Genomic DNA, 23,718 nt, shown 5'->3' with positions numbered 1-23,718 from the left:
ATCCCTCCAAGTTGAATGGATATCTCTCCTTTTGGCTTTTGTGGACATAGCGTATTACCCCATGCATCCTCTGTAATGTAGCACTAATCATACTGCATTATAATGGCTGACTGTTTTGTCTGGGTCACATCCCTCCTTGGAGGGCAGAAACCATGACCTGTTCATCTTTGAGTCCGCAGTATCTATCACTGTGTCTCACACAAGTACGTGTCTGCTAAATCCTTGTGGAATAAAACAAATGATCTGACAAATAAGTGATTAAATTCAATGATACAAAATTCTGTGATTTTTATGAGAATTAAAAGTTGTAGGGAGCTCCAGAGCAACCACTAAAGGAATAACTGAAAATAAGATAGTGATGGGACTCCTCAGTGGCTCAGTCGGTTAAGCGGCTGCCTTTGGCTCAGGTCATGAACCTAGGGTCCTGGGATTGAGTCTCGCATTGGGCTCCTTGCTCAGTGGGGAGCCTTCTTCTCCCTCTGCCTGCCTCTCTCCCCCTGACGAATAAATAAATACAATCTTAAAAAAAAAAAAAAACCAACCCTGAAATAAGATGGTGAAAAACAAACGAACCAAAGAATTAAAATGGCACACTGGAAAATATCCATTTAACATAAAATAAATCAGTAAAGGAGGAACAGAGGAATAAAAAAGGCAGGAGACATAGAGAAAACAAATAACAAAATGGCAGGTGTAAATCACATCAATAATAACATTAAATGTTAATGGATTAAATGCTCCGATGAAAAAGCAGAGATTGTCAGACTGGATTGGGGAAGAAAAAAAGACCCAACTACATGCTGCCTAAAAAAGACACGTTAGATTCAAAGACACAAATAGATTGAAAAGAAAAAGATGGAAAAATATATACCAGGCAAGCATAAGAGAGCAGGAGTGGCTCTACTAATGCTGAATAAAATAGATTTTAAGACAAAAAACATTGAGACAAAGAGGGACCTTTTATCATGATGAAAGGGTCAATCCAATAGGAAGTTACAACATTTATAAACAAAGATGTGTCTAACCACAAAAGTAGAAGGGAAGAATAGCATGAGTTATATGTGTTTTCAGAAGCGTCCCTTGGAACCTTTCCAAGTTCTTTACCTGGTGGCCTCCTCTCTATTCCATTCTAGGGTATCATTGTGCTCAGGTGCACCGTAGTGGTGGTTTTGATGCAGAAAAGAAATCACAGCAGCATCAGTAGGAAACAGGCTAAGGGAGGAGGCACCATCATTTTTAGGTGGGGCAGTGGGGGATGCTCGAGAGCCCATTCTCGACATCAGCACCTCTGGTCTCCAGACTTTCGTTCTCTTATCTTCCCAGGTTTCTGTTCCCTCGGTGACTCTCTCTCTTGCCACACCTCAATTCTCATTAGTTCTAGTCTCGATGCCACCAACCTTCCATTTTCTGTATCGAATTGGCACATTTTCTACTTTAATTCCTGTCCCACTCTCGGATGGATAGTACCATCTTCTGGTGTGACCAGAAGCTCTAATTTAAATGATTGCCTTAAAATTCCCCTATCCTTCTCCCACTTCTAAGGAAGTAGACTCCCAAGAAGAATTCTCTGAGGGGGTTGAGGATTCTCTGAGTGGGATGCAAATTGGATAAGTCCAGAGTGGACTAAACAACCCTACCTAAAAAAAGGAACCTGCAAAGTATAGGTAGGTCCAGGGGTTTGGGGCAGGTGCTTGGGACCTGGAGCCAGCTTGGCCAGAGAGGGGTCAGGGGAGAAATAAAGAGGAGATTCAGAGAAGTGTCAACGGTGTATAAGAAGAGATACAAAGCCAGAGAACATTTAGAAATTTTGCTCTGGGATGAGTCAGATAACCATCTCCTCCTAAAGCTTCAACTAAAAAAAATACATTACTACTGGAGCTGGGTTTGTTGTCTTCATTTATTTTCGTTTTTGATGTTATTATGCGCCAAAACCAGCCTGAAGGTGGTCAAAGGTAGAAGGAAGGATGGGCCACATTGAAACTAGGTGGTCAGTTTGACCCGTCAGTGAATCAGCTTAACGCACCAATGACTCTTGGCTGAGCATTTACCAGCTCTGCCCAGTTACATGGTTTCTAAGATGAACGAGACACTGTGCCTGCCCTCAAGGAATTCATGGGCTGGTGAGAGAGACAGACACATTAATACATAATGATATAATATGTTAAGTGCCTCATAAGAGGGAAGATCTGGGTACACTGGGAACTCAGAGACTTCTGATCCAGCTGGGGAGCCCAGGAGGGCATTCAGAGAAATGCCCCCATGCTCAGGTGACCAGATGAGGAAGGGAATGGGCAAAGTTACAGAAGTGCAAAGCAGAGTTGTGCTTTCTGGAAACTAGAAGTAGTTCATTGTCAACAGAACATATCTTCTATGGGTCTGTTCCTACCCAACCTTCCTACCTACCTACCTACCTTCCTTCCTTCCTTCCTCCCTCCCTCCCTCCTCCCTCCCTTTCTTCCTCCCTTCCTTCTTCCCTCCCTCCTCCCTCTCTCCCTCCCTCCCTCCCTCCCTTCCTTCCTTCCCTCCTCACACTCATCCTCCCTGCTTCCTCCCTCCTTCCTCCTCACACTCATTCACTCACCTATGAGGGTTCTTTCCATGCCCTCTGTGTTCAAAACTTGCTGCTAGGAGCCAGGAGTAAAACAGGGAAGAAACAAACCTACCCATTGCCCTCATGGAGCTAATTGTAGAAACGGAAATATAATTTCCACCTGTGGTAAGTGCTCTGCCTGAGAAGTCCAGGCAGGGTTGCCAGATAACAATGCCCAGTTAACTTCAAATTTCAGACAAACAGCAAATCATTTTTTAGGTATAAGTATGTCCCATGCCACATTTGGGACATACTTATACTAAAGCATTTTTCTGAAGTTAGAGCTAACAGGGAGGGCATCCCATATTTCCATTTACTACACCTGGCCACCAGACATCCAAGATACCATGGAAGGCTGGGTCTGGGACAGAGGAGGGGAGGTGGCAGGAGATGGCGTGAGTGAGATCTGTATAACAGAAGCCTTTACCTGGGAGAGGAGTCTGGGAAAGGAAGGTGTTTCTGGAGGAGGAAAACGCAGGAATGGGGGCAGCAAGCATCCTGGACAGAGAGAGCATTTGAGACAAGGCCTCCCTGGGGCTTGAGGACAGAGGTTTAATTCACTGGGACATGGAGAGAGGAGAAGCAATTGAAAAATGAATAAATAGATCACGTTTTTAAGGAGGGTGCTATAAATGTCAGGTACAGTGACTCAGGTTATTGATTCTGGAAGATTAGTCAAAGGCATGCTGTATGCTGGACTCACTGAGCCCTTCTGTTGCCAGATGTCCAATAACTCAGATGCGGGGGCTGGGAAGCGGGCAGCCCAGGTTTCTGGAACCTTGCACAGTCATCCTCAGTGCGTGGGACTTGGCCTGTAAACACCCATCCATGGACAGTTTCAAAAACTGGAAAAGGTTCTGGGAGGCCAGTTTGTTTCCGCCTGAATATAAAGTGCAGCCTAACTGATCTGTCTGAGCGACACCACAGAGGAAACCTTTCAGTAAAGGAAGCAAGTTTTCTTGGCCACGTGGCTGGAAGATCATAGTGAAGAGGATGAGTGAGCGGGCGCTTGGGTGGCTCAGTCGGTTAAGCATCTGTTTTTGGTTCAGGTCATGATCTAAGGGTCCTGGGATCAAGTCCTGCATCGGGCTCCCTGCTCAGTGGAGAGTCGGCTTCTCCCTCCGTCCTCCCCCCTCACTTGTGCTCTTCTCGCAAAAATAAATAAATAAAGTCCTTTAAAAAAAGAATGTTCTTGATGAAGCAATAAGAATTACTAATTTCTTTTGACTCTTGACCCTTGAGTACATGTCTTTTAAATATTCTGGATGATGGGATGGGAAGTACATATAAAGCACTTCTGTGTATTCTGAAGGAAAAACACTGGAATTGTTTGAACTAAATGAGCTGCTTTTTTTTTTTTTTTTGTATAGAGTGCCATTTTTACTTTAAAGAATAACTGACAATTTTCAAGGCTTGGGTGTTTGCCAGACAATTTCTCAAAAGTGAATGAAGGGAGTCTGTCACTTCAAGGAAAACAACTGAAGAGTATTTGTTGCCAGTGATAACTCTTGAGCTTTCAATAGGTGATCAAGGTTTTGGAAAACTAGCATCTGTTTCCATGAGCTTGACAGCTTCCCAGTACATGACTTCTCTGATGAGATTGGTCGTGATGTGAATTCATGGGATTTTTCTGATGAAATGTGTCAACATTTAGAGATTAGCATAACTCAATGAATCAATATTTTCTAAATGATCAATGTATGATATTACAAAATGATTCTTGGTTCAAAGATCTCTTCTGGGGTGCCTGGGTGGCTCAGTCAGTTAAGCATCTGCCTTTAGCTCGGGTCCTGATCTCAGGGTTGGGATCAGGCCCCATGTCGGGCTGCCTGCTCAGTGTGAAGCCAGCTTCTCCCTCTCCCTCTGCCGCTCCCCCTGCTTGTGTGTGTGTGTGCACGCTCTCTCTCTCTCTCTCAAATAAATGAATAAATAAATAAAATCTTTTAAAAAAAAAGATCTCTTCAAAGAGTAAGACAGACCAATGGATTTTCATGTAACAGAGCTTCTTAAGTTCATTGATAAAGTTTCAGAATCCACACTGCAACTAACCTTGAAGGTGCTACTTCTGATTTTTGGTGTAGTACAAAATCAGAATATCCACAATAATTTGGAAAGGCTATTAAAACTACAACAGCCAAATTATGGAAACAGCCTAAGTGTCCATCTACCGATGAGTGGATAAAAAAGATGGGGTACATATGCGTACAATGGAATATTACTCAGCCATCAAAAAGAATGAAATCTTGCCATTGGCAATGTCACCGATGGAACTAGAGAGTTTCATACTAAGTGAAATAAGTCAGACAGAGAAAGGCAAATACCATATGATTTCACTCGTACATGGAATTTAAGAAACAAAAAAATGAACAAAGGGGGAAGAAAAGAGAGACAAACCCGGAAGCAAACTCAAACGAGAGAGAACATAGTGATGGTTCCCAGAGGGGAGGTGGGTGAGAGGAGGGGGGAAATAGGTGGTGGGGATGAAGGCGTGCGCTTGTCGTGATGAGCGCTGGGTCATGTATGGAGCTGCTGAATCCCTATATTGTATACCTGAAACTAATATTACACTGTATGTTAACTAATTGGAATTTAAATAAAAACTTTTTAAAGAAGGCTATTAAATTACTTTTCTTTGCTAACCACATATCCATGTAAGACTGAATTTTCTTTATGTGCTCCAACCAAAACAATATAACACAACAGACTGAATGTAGAACCAGATATGAAAATCTAGCCAGACATCAAGGACATTTGCAAAAATGCAAAACAGTGCCACTCATTAAGTTTTTTGTTTTGGAAAACAGAGTTTTTTTTTTTAATTAAAAATATTTATGTTAACATGTGATGAGTTTGTAGCAATTATTTTTAAATTAATTAATAAATCTTTCTAAAAGTTCTCAGTTTTAGGTTATTTATATAATAAATATTGATAGATGTATAAACAAAAGCTCTTTCGGTCCTCAATAATTATGTTAAAGGGTTGAGAACTATTGATGTATGGCCTGAAATAGGGATATAATTTTATTTTATTTTTCTCATATGAATAACTAGTTTCCCCAGTACTGGGGAATAGTCTACCCTGTCTCCACTGATTTATAATGTAACCTCCTGCCTTTAGCACATTTCCATATGTATGCATGCCTAGACTCTTTTTTATTATGTTTTTCTATTTGTCCGTCTATATGTCAGTTCCACAGTATCTCAATTACTGTTGCATAATATTACCTTGCTATCAGGGGAGAATTGACCATTTATGATATGAGTCTTCCCACCCATGACCATGATATATATTTCCATTTATTTGGGTCTTCTCTTTATGTTCTCCAGTAAACTTTCATCACTTTCTCCCCAAAGATTTCACCTATTTTGTTAAATTTATCCCTACAAGAACTTTATAGTTTTATCTGCTGCTGTGATTTTTTTAATTGAAATTTTCAATTAGTTGTCATGAGAGTATAGGAATCTTACTGATTTGGGGGGATATTAATCTTATAACCAGCAACTTTAGTAAACTCTTTAATACAAATGCTCTTGAATTTTCTTTGTGGACAATTGCACAATCTGCAAATTAACACTATTTTGTTTCTTTCTGTTTCTTATACTTTTTTTTTCTCATCTTACGGCACTGTGTCAGCCTTCAAGTACAATGTTAATAGTGGTGATTCCATCAAATGCCAGGCCTCACTGTATCTGCATTCCTGATGATGTAGAAGGATGTCTGTTACGGGGTTGCTCAGCTGTGCTGTTAAGGTGGTGTTGTGTGGTGGATGGGGTAGTCTAGCATGGTGGTTAAGAGCGTGGCTTTGGGAGTCACATGATCTGAGTTCACATCATAGTTGTGTCATGTTCTAACTCTGGAATCTTGGCAATCATTTGATTTCTTACAGCCTTGGTTACTCCATTTGTAAAAACAGAATAAAAATAGGGGCTCCTGGGTGGCTCAGTTGGTTAAGCATTTGACTCTTGATTTCAGCTTAGGTGGTGATCTCATGGGTGGTGGGATCAAGCCCTGTGTTGGGCTCGGAACTCTGCAGGGAGTCAGCTTGAAGATTCTCTCCCTCTGCCCCTCCCTTGATTCGTGCTTATTTTTTTTTTCTCTCTCTCAAATGAGTAAATAAATCTTAAGAAAAACAAAAATAGAAACTTACGATGTTTTTGTGAAGATGATATAAAATAAACATTAGTTTTTGTTTTGAACCCCTCTACCTTGAAAAGGACAATTAGTCTGTTACTGAGCTCCCACTTGGGCAGTGGTGGATTTTGTCAAGATAACCGAGTCCATTTTATTGTTCTTTCCCTCAGGTCAACCAGGCAATTATCTCTTCAGTCTTATGTTCAAGTTCAAGATAGTAAATGTGCCTATTCTATAAGTATTCATCTCTTTGTGGAGATCCCTTGAAAGGAAGGAAAATATTGGGATAAAGCAAATTTAAAATACTTTATCCTAAACACATACCACAATTGTTTGTTAAATCTTGACAAGTCAGCATCAACTTGAAAGACTGAATTTGGAAATTCGTTTGGCGTTTTGGAAAGGCCCTTTGGCAATATTTAACAATATTTTAAATGAACCTCTCCTTCGCCCCAGGAATTTCCCCTTTAGGAATCTGTGTTTTACACACATTTGCACAAATGCATGAAGCTCTCTGTAATGGAATTTCATTATAGTGTTGTATCTAGTAATGAAAATGTGGGAACAACCCGATGTCCATCAATAGATAATAAAGGTCCGCCACTTATTATTTTTTTAAATGTTTTCTTTCTTTTTTTTTTTTTTAAGATTTTATTTATTCATTTGAGAGAGAGAGAGCACAAAGAGGGAGAGGGAGGGGCAGACTCCCCACTGAGCAGGGAGCCTGATGAGGGGCTCCATTCCAGGACCTTGGGATCATGACCTGAGCTGAAGGCAGCTGCTTAACCAACTAAGTCACCCAGATGCCCTGGTAGAGCTTTAGAGCAAAATACTATGTAGCTATATGGAAAAGACTGCAGTAGATCTATTTTGAAAGTCAAGGAAAAGGTCTTCAAGACATGTCAATTAGGTAAAAAAAACAAAAAACAAGTTGCAGACTACGTAGAGTACATTCCCGTTTCTGTAAAAGACACAACCTAGAACCCTGCATGCCTGCGTATATGTATATGCCTGCCCAACTATCACCAATGGTTGGTTACCTCGGGGAGAGGCATGGGCCTGGAGGAGATGTCAAGGGAACACTTTTCTTTCCTTTTTTAGTATACTTCTAGATTGTTCACATTTTCTACAATGAGAATTAATTCACATACTGCTTGTGTAATTCTAAAACATTGTTGGGACCCTGAACCAGACCTTCTGGGAAAGACAGAGATGTCTCCTTGCAGGATAGAATCCATTGCCATTGATATGGGCAAGATGCCTGCAGCACCCCAGCCTGCCCCAAGTGGCAGAGTGACCTTGAGTAGGAACCAGCCTTGAGAGAAAGGGAAAAAAGGCCAGGTCCTACTCCGAGGAACAGCTCAGAGGTACAGGATGATGCTGAGGCCACATCTTCTCTATTTCTAAGGGAAAAAGTCTCTGCCCAGTACATGCACTGAACTGGATACTTGATGTTAAGACCCAAAACGCGAACCCATGAGGTAAGCAGAGATGTTGTTCCTGATGCCCAGGGTTGGAAGTAGGGAGTGAGAAGATGTCTCAGTGGCCACCAGAACCATCCACTGGTTTGGCTTTGAGCCCTGTCACCCCCTTTGGAGGGACAGCCTGGGGGCAGAGGGCTAATCCTAGAAGAAGCTAGCTGCTTTCTACGCAGAGCAGCATGAAGCTGAGTCAAGCTCACATTTCAAGGACACCTGTGGAAGCAGCATGACTCACTGCCCCCTCCACTTTCACACCTGGAGGAGGATATCACTGACAGGGAGCAAAGAGAGGTGACTTCTGAAGGCTGGGATGTAGGAGTGTCCTATATTTAAAACAAAAGCCAAGACACAAAAAAGGTTCAACAGGATTTTGAAATAGCATTTACTGCCTGTGTTCCTAGCTACACAATCATTCCATGTGCATAATAATAATAATAATAATAATAATAATAATAGTTCCAGCAATTTTATTGGGCATTTGTCCTAAGTCAGACATGGTGCTTTAAACTTTACATACATTATCTCATTTGGTCTTTATAACAACTGGATGAGAGAAGTCCTAATGTTATGTCCGTTTTACAGACATGAAAACTGAGAAAAAATTATAAAACCATAGAGAAGAGTATCACCCACAATTCCACCTTCCTAAGTTAACCAACATTCTGATGCATGTTTTCTTTCCAGTAATTTTTCATATTTTTCCCATGCAACTATTCACTTGTCCATATCCTGCCTTTTTTTTTTAACTTGGCACTATATATTGCAATCATACTCCCAACTCATTAAGTATTCTTCAATAACTTTATTTTAACCAGCCCCTGCAGCTGAACATTTGACATTTCCAATTTTTCTGTTACAGAGAATGCTGTGATGAGTATATATCTAGTGGTCTAAATCCCATGGATTATTCTTTCATGACAACCTTAGAAGGATAAGATCTTTATATTGAGGTATAATTAACGTATAATGTACTATTAGTTTTAGATGTACAACATAATGACCCAGGATTTGTGTATATTGTGAAATGATCTCCACACTAACACTCGTCACCACATAGTTGTGCATTTTTCTCGTTGTCATGAGAAGTTTTAAGATCTGTTCTCTTAGAAACTTTCAAATGTGCAATACGGTATTATTAACTATGGTCACCACGCTGTCCATCACATGTCCAGGACTTCTTTTTTATTTTTTTGAAGATTTATTTATTAGAGAGAGCGGGGAGGAGGGGCAAAGGGAAAGAGAGTCTCAGGCATTCTCTGCACTGAGCATGGAGCCCATCCTGGGGCTCGATCTCACGACCCTGAGATCATGGCCTGAGCTGAAATCAAGAGTCAGACGCTCAAGCGACTGCACCACCCAGGCACCCCAGAACTTATTTCTTTTATACCTGGACGTTTGTACCTGTTGACCCCTTTTGCCCGTTTGGGGTAAATTAATTTAAAGGAGAATTCTGACCGTACATGCTTTTCTTTTTATGGAAGACAGCTCAGCCTGGCTGAGAGTCAGACAAGCCTGGGTTTGATCCCAGCTCTCCACTACTCACCAGCCGAGCAACCTTAGCTCATTTCCCTTTCTGGGCCTCCCTTCCGCATCTGTAACGTAGGGCAATGTATTATTTCCCTCTCAGAAGGCTTGCCCTGAGGATAACTGATGTAATTAAGGCTTAGCTCTTTAAGAGGCCTAAGAAATATCTTTCACCCTCTTCCTGCCTCCCGACCTCCAAAGGACAAGACCCAAACCATCCATCAGGATCCAGCTCTAAGGCCACCCCCTCCATGAAATCTTTAGTATCTCTCTGGCTAGAATTATGTCCTTTCCCCCTTTTTCTCTTTTTCTTTTTGGTTTTAAATGGAAGCAAAATTCACAGAGCATAAAATTAACCATTAGCGTATCACTTGGGTATTTAATATGTTCACAATATCATGCAGCTATCATTTCCACCTAGTTTGCAAACATTTTTGTCACCCCAGAAGGAAACCCATCAATTCCTATACCCGCATCTCTTGGACTACTCTTTCTGTCTCTGTGGATTTGCCTCTTCTGGATATTTCTGCTGAATGGAGTCATACAATATGTGGCCTTTTTGTGTTTGGCTTCATTCACCAGCTTTACTTCTCTGACATTGAAAATACTTGTTCTGGGGCGCCTGGGTGGCTCTATTGGTCAAGCACCTGTGTTCAGCTCACATCACAATTCCAGGGTCCTGGGATCCGGCCCTGCATCGGGGCTCCCTGCTCAGCGGGGAAGCCTGCTTCCCCCTCTGCCTGCCACTCCCCCTGCTTGTGCTCTCTTCCTCTCTCCGACAAATAAATAAATAAAATCTTAAAAAAAAAAAAAAAGAAAGAAAGAAAGAAAATACTTGCTCTGCACTTGCTTTTCCTCTTCTGCCTCATGAATTTCTCCCTTTCCATGGGCTTCAAAGCTCCTTGGGCCCAGGACATCCTCCTGTGTGTTCTCAACCCTGCCTCCCCACCCCCTGCCATCCAGCAGGTGGTCCTGCCCAAAGGAAGCCTCCGAACCCCGCTTTGCTGAACCAAATGGGAAGCACAGCCCTGAGCAATTCCCCTGCCTTGGAGGCTGAAGTGTTCGGGGAAGACCCCAGGCCACGACAAATCATTACTCACTGTGAACTGACTCCGAGCAGCCCGGCTGGCTTTGTCGACACAGGCAGGATCCTTCTGGGCTGCTCTTCTGGGAGACCCTTCCCCTTCCGGCAGTCTGACCGCACATCCAGAGAAGAACTTCAGGGCCCGAGTCAGAGATAGCTAAAGATGACCCCGTTGCAGGAAGAGCATCTCCTTTCCTGGCTGGCTCACTTTCTTGCAGTGGATCCCTACGGCCCTCACGTTGGCAGCCGTGGGACGACTGGATTGTGTGGGTTCAAGATTGGGGCCACAGGGCTCTAGCTGATGGGGCCGTGAGACGGTATGAAGTGGATGGATTCGGGATACGCTTTAGGAGTCTAGTTAACAGACCTGCAGACAGACGAGGAAGAGAGAGGAACCTCCAGCCTTGTCTCTTGCCGGTTCCTAGCTCAAATCCAGGGCTGTCCTCCCTGTGTTCTCCTTTCCTCTTGCACATCTCAATCACTACTCAGGGCTCTCAGGTTCAAACAACACAACTAATTCAACTGGCTCAAGCTCAAGAAAGAGGTTATTGGGGGCACCTGGGTGGCTGTGTCGGTTGAGCGTCTGACTCTTCATTTGGGCTCAGGTCATGACCTCGGGGTCTGGGGACTGAGCCCCACATTGGGCTCTGTGTCCAGCAGGAAGTCTGCTTGAGGATTTCTCTCCCTCCTCCTCTGTCCCTCCCCCTGCTCATGCTCACTCTCTCTCTCAAATAAATAAATAAATAAATCAAATCTTTAAAAAAATAAAGAAAGTGCTTATTAGCTTATGAATAGACTGTGTTGACTTCAGGCATGGCTAGATCCAGGGGTTCAGAAATGCATCAGTTCAGTCTTGCATCAGCAGGACTCAGTCTTTTCATCTTCTCTTTATTCTGCATCTACCTGTGTTGGATTCATTCTCAGACAGGTGCTTTTCACGTGATGACGCCAAGAGCTCCAAGCTTACGTGACCCATCAGCTAGCAATTCCAGCAGGGGACAGAGTCTTCTTCTCCAGTAGTTTCACTCAAAGCGCTGGGACTGACTTCATTGCTCCAACTGGGAAAATTTGTCCACCTGAACCAGTTACTGTGGCGGGAGAGAGAGGAAGAGGTGGCAATGGAATATTTTGATCAGCCAGGTTCTGGGTCATGTGCCCAGTCCCCCAAAGGAAAATCAGGAAATGGATAGTGGCTGGGGCAAAAGAAAGACATCACTCAGAGGAGCTGAAGGACAGAGGCCTGATTCTGACCTTGCCATTAGTTAGCAAATCTCCTGGCCATTCAGGTCCTTCATCCATAAAAGGGACCGTCACACCTATTCAAATGCCAATTACTACCAGCCCTGGGAAGACATTGTTCTCTTTTTCCATTCCACTTGTTTAATTTCTTCAGAAAAGGGTTTGGATGATGTCTGAACCATTTCCACCTGATGTGGCTTACAAGGAAATTATGCATGTGTTTTATATCCATTCTGGTCATTTCAGTAATTGGTTCTGAGACATTGTTTTCCCCCCAGCTCCATCCACCTGTTTCATTGGAGGAAAATGGGGAAGGAGGCTTGTTTCCTTCTCAGGAAAAGAGAAGGGGAGTAAACATATATCCACCAGAAAAACAAAACCGAAGCCTAAAACCAATTTGCCGACTCCCAGATTGTCCATTTTAGGCATATTCAACTAATCTCTCCACCTGCAAACCAGTAATTCTTGGGAGCTGGCTTAGTTAGTGCGCAACTGAGGGAATAATTAGAAATCCAGAAAATCCATTATTTGAGAGGCCCATGTTGATGATTCAGAGAATATAAAAACTAGAAGACTGTTTTGCCTTTAGCTGGACTACGTGTGAGGATCCTTTTGGTTGTAGGTAATCGAAACCCACTCGATTTAGCCAAAAACGGATATTGTTTAAGGATTCTGGGGTTGTATTAGTTAGGGTTCCCCAGAGAAATGCAACAGGCGATACATAACTATATCTATCTATTTATCTATCTATCTATCTATCTATCTATCTATCTGCCTACCTATCTATCCATATCTACATATAAACATGTATGTATGGTTTATTATGAAGAATTGGTTCATGCGATTATGGAGGCTGGGAATTCTCATGACCTACCCTGCCGTCTGCTAACTGAAGACCCGGGGGACCCCGTGATGTAATTCAGTCTGAGTCCAGAGGAAGGCCTGAGAACCAGGGGAGCTGATGGTATAAATACAAGTTCTTGGACAGAAGAAGATGAGATAAGCTGTCCCATCTCGGTCAGTGAAGTAGGAAAAAAGGGGTGAATTCCTCTTTCTTCTGCTTTTTGCTTTGTTCAGGCCCTCAACGAATTGGAGGCTGCCCACCCACGCTGGGGAAGGCAATCTACTGTTGCCTCTTGAACCACACGGGTTTGAACTGCTCAAGTCCGCTTCTATGAGGATGTTTTCAATAAATTCAGTACAGTCCTGCAAATGTTTTTTCTCTTCCTTATGATTTTCTTAATAATATTTTCTTTCTTTCTGGACTACTTTATGGCAAGAATACAGTGTAAGATACATATAACATACAAAACATGAGTTGACTGTTTATGTTATTGGTGAGGTTTCTGGTCAACAGTAGGCTATCCCTAGTTAAGTTTTGGGGGAGTTGAAAGCTATATGTGCATTGGACTATGTGGGGAGTGGGGGGTCGTTGCCCCCTAAGCCCTGGTGGAGGGTCAACTGAGTGGTGCTATTAATTAAATTTCCAATGACAGTGAGATCTTGTTACCTTTACTTCTTTTAAATAAAGCTGAGATGGTCTACCCCATAGCATAGACCAGGTTAGGGGGCCAGAGTACTGGGGTTTGAATCCTGGACCCAGTATTCGCTGGCTGTGTGACTTTAGGAAAATTACTTCACCTGCCTCTATGTCTGAGTTTTCTCATTTACCAAATAGGTATGATAATAGTACTTACCTGATACGTGGTTTCGGGCCATTAATTGTGTTAATATAAGCAAAATGTTCAGAATTCTGCCTAGCAAAGAGTAAAGACTTAATAAATAAGAACTATTATCCTCACTGTAAAGTTTATTTCAATTATGGCTTGGATTATGTATCAGATTCTATGAAAAAAATAGAAAGCGCTAGAAAGAGAAGTTTTGTGATTATGGAAAAACAGGGCTAAATAACCATTACTAAGATTGAATATATCATTGCTGTTGCCTTTGAGTTTATTGTTTGAATTTCTAGATAGAAATTCAGCTTACAACCTTAAAAGCTAAAATAGAAGTTTCTTCTAAGCAAACTTGTACAAATAATTAGCTATTCTGCTCATTTTACCTGGCAAGAAAGACCAATGTTTTTTTTTTTTAATCAAGTTTATCAGCATAAGTTTGGAACTTAAGAAACCTCTGATATCCTAGTTTATAAAAGACAACTTACAGAGTCGCTTTTCCTAAATGCCTAAAGGACCCCCCTTTGGATAAAGGTTTGCAAACCTTTTCTTAAAGGGCTTATAGTAAATATTTGTGTCTTTGAAGCCATATGGTGTCTGTCCCAACCATCCAACTCTGTGTGAAAGCAGCCACAGACAATACATAAACAAATGGGCACATGGCTTTGTTCCAATAAAGCTTTATTTATGGACACTGAAATTTGAATTTTGTATAATTTGCGCATGTCACGATCCATTCCTTTTCTTTTGATTTTTCCCCCCAACAATTTAACAGTGTATAAATACCATTTTTAGCTCACAGGCTGCACAGAAAGAGCAGCGGGCTGGATTTGGCCCCCGGGGCTGTAGCTGGCAGACCCTGCTTCAGACGCTGGTTGTGTAGACAGTCTGGATGCAGGCAGGTGGGAGACGGTAGGACTGCCCTTTGCTCCACAGCTCGGTTACTCCAGAGGCATTTCGGCCCCTGCTGCTCATCCTCACACATTTCTCTTACAAGGATGTCGAGTGTTCATGTGACGCTCTACGGGAAACTCCCGGAACTGTTTAAGCGAAAAGAGGACGCACTAAGTTCTGTTTCTCTAGGGGAGGTTGATCCAGGCTTTCAAAATATCTCATTTGTTTTCGTCCATCTCTTGGTTCTTGACCTCCTTCCATGAAGGCCTTGCTCCCAGGATCCATGTGATGGCAGGTTCATGTCCGGCAGAAAATGGGACAAAGTTTCTCTTCCTCCAAGAGTTCACGTCGAAGTCCTGGGCTGGGTTCCTTGTGTTTTGTTATCGGGCCCTTGCCCATCTGAAGCAGCAGCCCCAGTGGCTGGGGAAATGGAATGCTATGCCCCTCCACAATCCCCAAGACCCGGGGCTGATGCCCACATTGGTTCCCCAGTGGAAATAGGGGTCCTATTACCAAAGCAAGCTGAATGGCCGTGGGGAGGCAAAACCAACAGCTGGCCACTCCACGTCAGAGACATCCCACGATGACATTTAGAGTTGAAATGCCCTGAACAAAATGAGCCCGCGGCAGGAAATCGCCCTTCACACCCCCTCGGCTCGAGGGGGTTGCTTGTCTACCCTTCGGCAAAATGCTCTTTGCAGGTTCCACCTTCTCTTGGAGCAGACCTTCTGGGCTTGGCAAACCTGGAGCTACAGAAAGGTTTATTTTTCATTTTCCGTGCAGTTGGGTGGCCCGGACTCCTAGCACTCCGTTGATTGAAATTCTGTTTAGGGGAAGCAGTGACTTGAATAGCTAACAGCCTGGCTCAGCCACTCATCGCTCTCAGTCCAGACAGACAGAGTCCAACCCTGTAGCTGGGCTCAAAATAGCCCTTCCCTGACGTGGGCTCTCCATGATTCAGACTGGAGTTTTCCAGGCTCATGGGTATTGCTGACAGTTTCTCTTGCGCTTCTCTACCCCACGGAGTTTAGCTTTTCCTACCTTTTCCCAAATACCTTTTACTACCTTCAAGTTTACCACGGGGTACCCCTCATTGCCACGCTGTTTTTCTTCCCCAACTTTTGCCAAACCCAGACTTCGGCCCTTGGTTACTGGAACCCACTTTAGAAGATGCCAAATGGGGGCGGCGGGGCGGGCGGCGCTCCTGGGTGGCTCAGTCGGTTAAGCATCTGCAGACTTTCAGTTCAGGTCACGATCTCAGGGTCCTGAAATTGTGGCCTGTGTCGGGCTCCTTGCTCGGCAGGGACCCTGCTTCTCCCTCTCCTTCTGCAGCTCCTCCTGCTTGTACTCTCACACACACACATACACTCACTCTCAAATAAATAATTAAAATCTTAAAAAAAAAAAAAAGTAGGCACCAAGCAGGTGTAGGGGAAGAAAAAAATCTTTTTCCTCTACGCACATTAGGGTGCCGGGCTGGGGCCCTGTAAATTAAACTGACAAAAAAAGGATTATCAAGAGAGGAACAAACAGAAGTTTATGAACATGTGCACTGAGCATACACACGTGCTGAGTGACTCATGACAGTGGTTAGAACTGGGGCTTCTATAGTATCTTAACAAAAGAACAATACATTTTTAGAGAAGTCAAAGGGGAAGGACTTGGAGCTGTCAGGCAGTAAATAGTGGGGAGGTAAAAGTATGGGGGACATTAATGGCAGGTAAGGGCTAGTTTTCAGCAGCATTTGTTGTGTAGATTTGTCTAGTGCTGATAACGTCTAGAGTGATTAACCTCTGCCCTTCCTGAGCTCAAGGGGAAGGAGACATCTTTATAGATTGATGTCCTGTTTTTAGGCAAATCAGGGAAGGGCAGGGAGCTTGCTTTGTTTCTGGTTTGCTTGCTTTTTTTTTTCTTGAATGCCTTTATCTCAAATAATTCTTAGGCCAAAGGGGCAAATTTGGGGATGGAGTGTTCTGCCAGCCTTCACAGGAACCTTCTGGATGCACTCCAGGGGTAACTGAGGCCCGGGCTGGGTGTTTTGGACCCAGCTGTGTGTGCCTGGGGGTGTGCGCCCCCAAACACTCTTCCTCCCCACGACTTGAATGCCATGCACCAGGCCAGTTGGCCCCGTCTGTGGGAACAGGACGGCACGCCAGCAGGCCCTGGGCTGTCCCACACTCAGAAAGTTCCCCAGGACAGGTTGCTGCTGAGCCAGCTTTGGCCAAGTGGGGAAAAGCAGCAGGCATCTACATAACCACGTTGGAAATGACTGCCTTTATTTTATTTTATTTTATTTTATTTTATTTTATTTTATTTTTTTAATTTTATTTAATTTTAATTTAATTTTATTTTATTTTATTGCATTTCTTGATTGCTTGCTATGACCAGGCCCTGGGCTAAGCACTTTGCACGCGTTGTGATGCATTTAATAGCAGGAGGCTGGGCCTGCTACTACTGGGATGTTCCCTCAACTGTATGCTCTCTCACACGAGACAGCAACTGTGAAAAACACCGTCGGATCTCATCACTGCCCCACTTAACGGCCTTTGGTAGGTCAACCACTGGGAATCAAACCCCACTTGTCCACCACGTTCTCTGGCCTCTTCCTGTCTCTGCATCCCGCAACACTGCTCCCCTTTCTCATTTTGCTCCAGCCACATGGACCTTCTCTGTCCTTGAACATGAAGCTTGTTTCCATCTAAGGCTTTGGCACCTACAGCTCCATCTGCCGGCCTCATTCCTTCCGCCCATCTTCTCCAGCCTGTTCCTCTTGGCCAGAGCAGCCTTCCCAGACCCCAGTGTCTGAAGGAGTCCCCCATCCATCGCTTGGAAGATCATAAGTGCCTTTTACTCGCTGCGTAATCCTGTCAACTGAAAGGATATTGTTTATCTCTCCTTGCTTGTTTGTCCATCTTCCCTCCCTCAGGAAGCATGTTTCATTTCCATAGGCCAGCTCCTAGAACATTGTCTGATGGATGGTAGTTATGTTGAATAAACAGAGAGCCACCAAATGCCGTATGAAGCCACGTCATTTGCCCAAAACTCCATAGAGGAAGGCCCCCCTCCAAGGGGACAGAGCCCTGAGTGTTTGAAAAGGATGAATGAACTGAATGAAAAAAATCAGTGCCTATGAAAAGAATACAAATGGGCTGAACCTCTGCCTTGCTTTGGCGCCCAGTGTTTGTTTTTTTTAATTGTGTGTGTGTTTTGTTTTATTTTTTTGATGTCTTCAGCTTTTTTGAAGTCAGGTTGAACCTTGGATGTAATGCTCAAATTCTGCATCCCTTGCAGCATTGCTGGGGAGCTGGCTCGGTGCCACCTCTCCAGTTCAGGCTGGGACACACAAGAAATTCTGGGNGGAAGGCCCCCCTCCAAGGGGACAGAGCCCTGAGTGTTTGAAAAGGATGAATGAACTGAATGAAAAAAATCAGTGCCTATGAAAAGAATACAAATGGGCTGAACCTCTGCCTTGCTTTGGCGCCCAGTGTTTGTTTTTTTTAATTGTGTGTGTGTTTTGTTTTATTTTTTTGATGTCTTCAGCTTTTTTGAAGTCAGGTTGAACCTTGGATGTAATGCTCAAATTCTGCATCCCTTGCAGCATTGCTGGGGAGCTGGCTCGGTGCCACCTCTCCAGTTCAGGCTGGGACACACAAGAAATTCTGGGCTTTTGCTTCACTGGCATGTGATCCTCTTCGTCTTTTAATGCAGGAATAATTTTCTTCTGATTATAAAAATAATACCAGAGTCCGCCCCTCAAGGAGGTGCACGTAACTTCCCACCCTGTAAATGTGGGCTGTGCTCGGTGACTTCCTTCCAAAGAGGACAGTATGGGGAGGAGTGGGGCAGAGGGCAAGAATAAGCTTCCCCTGGGGCGCCTGGGTGGCACAGCGGTTAAGCGTCTGCCTTCGGCTCAGGGCGTGATCCCGGGGTTATGGGATCGAGCCCCACGTCAGGCTCTTCCACTATGAGCCTGCTTCTTCCTCTCCCACTCCCCCTGCTTGTGTTCCTTCTCTCGCTGGCTGTCTCTCTGTCGAATAAATAAATAAAATCTTTAAAAAAAAAAAAAAAAAAAAAAAGAATAAGCTTCCCCTGGAGGAACCTGACAAACTACTCAGCCAGGTGATCAAGGTCAGTATCAGCATTGACAAGTCATCTTGAGAACATGTGCCCTTGATAGAAAGTGATGAGAATGGCCCCGTTCCCTCTGTGGTCTTCCTCCTTCAAACCCGTAGCTCCAGTGTAAGGATCAGAGAAATATTAGACAAATCCCAATTATGAAGGACATTCTACAAAATAGCTGATGAGTACTGTCAAGGTCACCATTCAAAACAAGGAATACTATCACACACAAGGACCCTAAATATCATGGTAGCCTGGATGGAATCAGGAATAGGAAAAGGACATTTGGTAAAAAAATAAGGGATCTGAACAAAGTCTGGATTTCAGTTAATTAAAAAAAAAAATCATTGAGTATTACCAGTCCTGAAGCTCTTGCCTTTGTGATTGATCTCCCTGGTGGGGCCACAACTTACTTCTCACGCTGGACTTGCCATTCTGCACTTCCATCTCTGTGTTGGCTTCTCTTTCCTTCCTCTCCCATGATCCAGCTCTGCCCCTGGCTTCCCAGCGTGCCATCTGTGTTGGTGAACATTGACCATGGCCCACCCATGATCGCATGCCATCCTTGCACTGGCTTCTCTGACCGAGGCTCTCTGACCCTCAGACACCTTGAATCACACCCAAATCAACCCCATTCATGGCTTATCCCTGCTATTCCCCTGTCTTACATTTTCTGAATGAAAATAAAGTTCTCCAAGCAGTTTATCTCGAAGTTTCCAGCTGGTGAAGGATGAAATGAGCCACATGATTTCCAGACTAGGCAATTTTTAAAAACTGAAATATTACTTTAGACAGTCACAATTAATTTTCCTCTAGATCCCAATCATTTTAGCCCTACCAAGCATGGTTTTAAGCAGCACCATCTGGTTCTCTATCCATCCTTGTGTGACCATCACCCTTCGCTTACTTCTGAATTGGTTTGTAAATTGCAAGTGTTAGGGAGTCTTAGTAGAGAGGCATGAATCACGGCTTAGGATAGATTCATAATTCTCTATATTCATGAAATCATTCTGAGATTGCAGGGCTGGAGGATTTTTTTAAATGAACTTTGAATAACAGAATGAACATGCAAAAATGCTAAAAAATTAGTTTATACAATTTTATTTTTTATTTTTTAAAGATTTATTTATTTATTAGAGAGAGAGCACAAGTGGGGGTGCAGAGGGAGAGGGAAAGAGAGACTCTTTATTTTTTTTATTTATTTATTTTTTTTTAAAGATTTTATTTATTTATTTGACAGAGACAGAGACAGCCAGCGAGAGAGGGAACACAAGCAGGGGGAGTTGGGAGAGGAAGAAGCAGGCTCCCAGCAGAGGAGCCTGATGTGGGNAAATTAGTTTATACAATTTTATTTTTTATTTTTTTAAAGATTTATTTATTTATTAGAGAGAGAGCACAAGTGGGGGTGCAGAGGGAGAGGGAAAGAGAGACTCTTTAGGCAGACTCCATGCTAAGCACGGAGCCCAACACAGAGCTTGATCTCGGGACCCTGAGATCACAGCCAGAGCCAAAACCAAGAGTCAGATGTTTAACCAGCTGTGCCACCCAGGCGCTCCATGTTTATGAAATTTTAATTGGACCATCATCTTATTGTTATTACAAGTTTATCAATTTCCACAGTTTTAATTTGACATCCCTGACAATCCCCACTGAATTAGCAAGAATATTTGATTCTCTTATATGATCTCAAAGGACTTCTGAAACCAACCATAGCCTTTCCACTCGGGGCTGGGATAAATATGACAGAGCTGTTTGGTGACTCATTGAAGGTCACTTAGAAGTGTTGGAGGGAGGATGCCAAGTGATGAAAAATGACATTACACATTGTTAAATAATCTGCCAGAACTCATGTGTTATCTCCTTCAAAGTCCCACCTTGATGTAACACACATTATTCAGATGAAAACCATTCTGGAAATCCTCCTTTGAAACCCATAGTGCCAGTCTGTGTTGAGATCTTGTGAACATCCACAATAGTAGTAAATCTTTCCCTTGGAGAGGGAGTTTGATTTTTTGGAACTACCCAAAGTCATTCTGAGCCAGCTTGTGCAAATAAAGTGGGTAATCAGATCATGTGAATATAAAAACATGAATTTAAATGTGCTAAACTGCTTTTCTTCAATGGCTCATAAGCTGATTTGAAAGTGATGATCAAAGAGTTTGTTTATTAAGACCTCTCCTTATTCCAGAAAGGATTTAATAGTCATATAAGAGTCTAAGAAGTCTTAAAAGGCTTAAGGAATGTTGGTATTATTAGAAACATAAAGTATTCCAAGATGATTCCTTGAAGGATAATATTCTAGAATATTTATTTTTAAAAAAAGAATTTATTTCCATTTACCTTAATATCACTCCCCCACCCCAGGCTTACTGTTGGTTTTGTGGACCATGTAGGTGGGGCATACGACTTTTGGTGCTTCTCATCCTTCTTAAGAAGGCATGAGATGGGATGGTGTACGAGGTGGGGTATTCCTAAGGAACAGAGTTCTGGGAAGGAAGGTAAAGGAGACGGGGCTCCCAAGGGACTGATCTCCTCTGTGCTTTCCCACCCCTAGCTCCAGCTGTGGTGGAGTCTGAGGTGGGGTGCTTTCTCTTTTGATGGTGTTGGTGGTGGTGATGGTGATGGTGTGGTGGTGGTGATGGTGATGGTCACGGTCATGGTCATGATGATAGTGATGATGATGGTGGTCATGGTGATAATGGAGGTAGTGACTGTGATGAAGATGGTGATGGTCATGGTCACGATGATGATGATGGTGATGGGGATAGTCATGGTCATGGTGATGATGATGATGGTGATGGTGATGATGGTGGTGATGGTGATTGTGATGATGGTGGTGATGACAGTAGTGATGATGATGATAATGGTGACAGTGGTGATGATGGTGGTGGTGGTGATGACAGTGATGATGATGGTGATGGTGAATGATAACTGACACTCACCAAGATCTAACTTGGTCTTTTTGTTGTACTAGCCTTAAAATCTCTGACTCAACCCTCACTATGACCAATGCGTAGTTTCTATTATTGTCCCCACTTACAAATAATGGATACTGAGGGTGGGTTAGGTTGCATAATCCACTTAACGAGATGTCCACAGCCTAATCCATGAAACGTGTGAATATGTTACCTTGTGTAGCAAACAGGAAGTAAGGTGTTCCTAGGAGCTGTCCTGAAAAGGTGGATCTAAACCAGTGATTCTCAGCCAGGGATACTTTTGTACCCCAGGGGATATTTGCAAAGGTTTGAAGACATTTGGGGTCGGTGGGAGGATGCTACCAGCATCTAGTGGGTAGAGGTCGGGGACACTGCTACACATCCTACAATGCACAGGAGAGCGCCCTTAGCAAAGAGTGATCTGGCCCTATCTGTCGATAGTCCTGAGGGTGACAGGTCCAAACAAAGAGCTTAGAGGCTGCTGAGCAGAGGTGAGATCAAAGTCTTGCCTTAGCTTTGGTCCCTGAGCTTTCAAAATGAGCCTTCGGTGTTCTCACATTCTACTTCCTTACCCCCATTTTACAGATAAGGACACTGAGGCTTAAAGAGATTAAGTCATCTGCCCAAGGTTGCCAGTTAGAAAGGGGCAGAGCCAGGGTTTAAACCCAGGTTGGCTTGGCTCCAGCGCTTGTTTCTAATCCCAGTGCTGAGCGTGCATTCTCCTAATTACTTTTGCCATCTTGGACAAGTCAGATGTTGCTGAGAAAATAGAAACTCAGAGAAGCTAAAAAATGAGCCCAAAGTCACATCAGAGACTAATAACCATGGCCAAGATTTGGAGGCAAGTCAGCTTCCTCGGCTGCAAAACCTTCCTTGCGGGGTGATCATGAGTATAAAGAGTGTACATTTGGGAAGGCCTGGTGCAGCAGGAGGGATGATTACATGCAGGACCCAGCGGCATCTTCCTTCATGAGGCAGGCTGGGGGGAATAGAGCAGCCGGGAATGTTGCAATTAAAAGCAGTTACTTCATCTTCTTGGGAAATGATGACTCATTAAAAGCAACCGGCTGTTTCCTATTATGTTCCCGTTATAGAGGAAGGCGAGATGCTTGGTGCATCCCATAATGCAATGTTTGGGGTTTGAGATGAGCTTCTTTCCTACATGAATGATCGATGACAATAAAAGGCGGGGGTGTCACCAGGAGCCTTAGAAGTGCATCAGGATATAGTAATGGGGCTCAGATATATTTCCCCGGTATTTAAGACTGTTGGGTTGGAAGACGTGCCTGGGTATACTCAGTGGTGAGCCAAGAGACTGACTCCTGACAGAGGGCTGGTGGGAACCCTCTAGACCCTGCTTCCAGGGCAGGTGGAGCTGGAGGACAGAAGTCTTATCTAGAGGGACAGAGGAATGGCCTAGATGCAACCTGTTGATCTCCAGATCTGATGATCTTCATCTTGTTTCCTTCCCCACTTTAGTCTGGCTCCTTCCAGGAGGACATCCAAGGGTAGTCAGAATGATGCTGGGCACCCTTTATCATGCCAGGTGCTGCACCAAACACTTGACATCTTATGTCACCTTGAGAGCAGCAACTCTGTGAGGTAGGAGTCCCATTTTACTCAAGAGGCAACTGAGATTAGGAAGATTAAGTGGTGTGTCCAGATCACACACTTAGTGGTAGATCCAAGACTTGAACCAGAATCTGTCCAAATCTAGCATCAGGGATAAGCTGATGGTGTACTAATGACCTTCCTCCCTGACATGTAAGCCCCTTCCTGGGAAGTCAACTTGATGAGGGCAGGGATTTTGTCGGTTTTGTTCCATCCTCATTGCTTTAGAATGGTATCTGGCACAAAATGGGTTTTCAAAGCATACTTATTAAAGTAATAATAAGAGCGAATATTACAGAGAGAGTTATAGAGAGAACTTGCTATGTGCCTGGCACTTATATAAATTACCTATGAAATGGGTGTGATTGTTCCTATGTTGCAGATAAGGAAACTGAGGCTGAGTCATCAATGGATGAGACCAAGGTCAGCATA

General features: G+C 43.5%; 1 protein-coding gene across 1 annotated transcript in view; it reads left to right on the top strand.

Annotated features, from left to right (window-relative positions):
- Positions 1 to 23,718, top strand: part of LOC109489433 (bMERB domain-containing protein 1) — a 65,543-nt gene that overhangs the window by 27,185 nt on the left and 14,640 nt on the right. The window lies entirely within an intron of this gene.

This window comes from Ailuropoda melanoleuca, chromosome 10 (assembly GCF_002007445.2).
Source record: "Ailuropoda melanoleuca isolate Jingjing chromosome 10, ASM200744v2, whole genome shotgun sequence".
Taxonomy (NCBI): Eukaryota; Metazoa; Chordata; class Mammalia; order Carnivora; family Ursidae; genus Ailuropoda; species Ailuropoda melanoleuca.
Note: the sequence above shows the minus strand (reverse complement) of the source record. Positions and strands in the feature narration are given on the sequence as shown.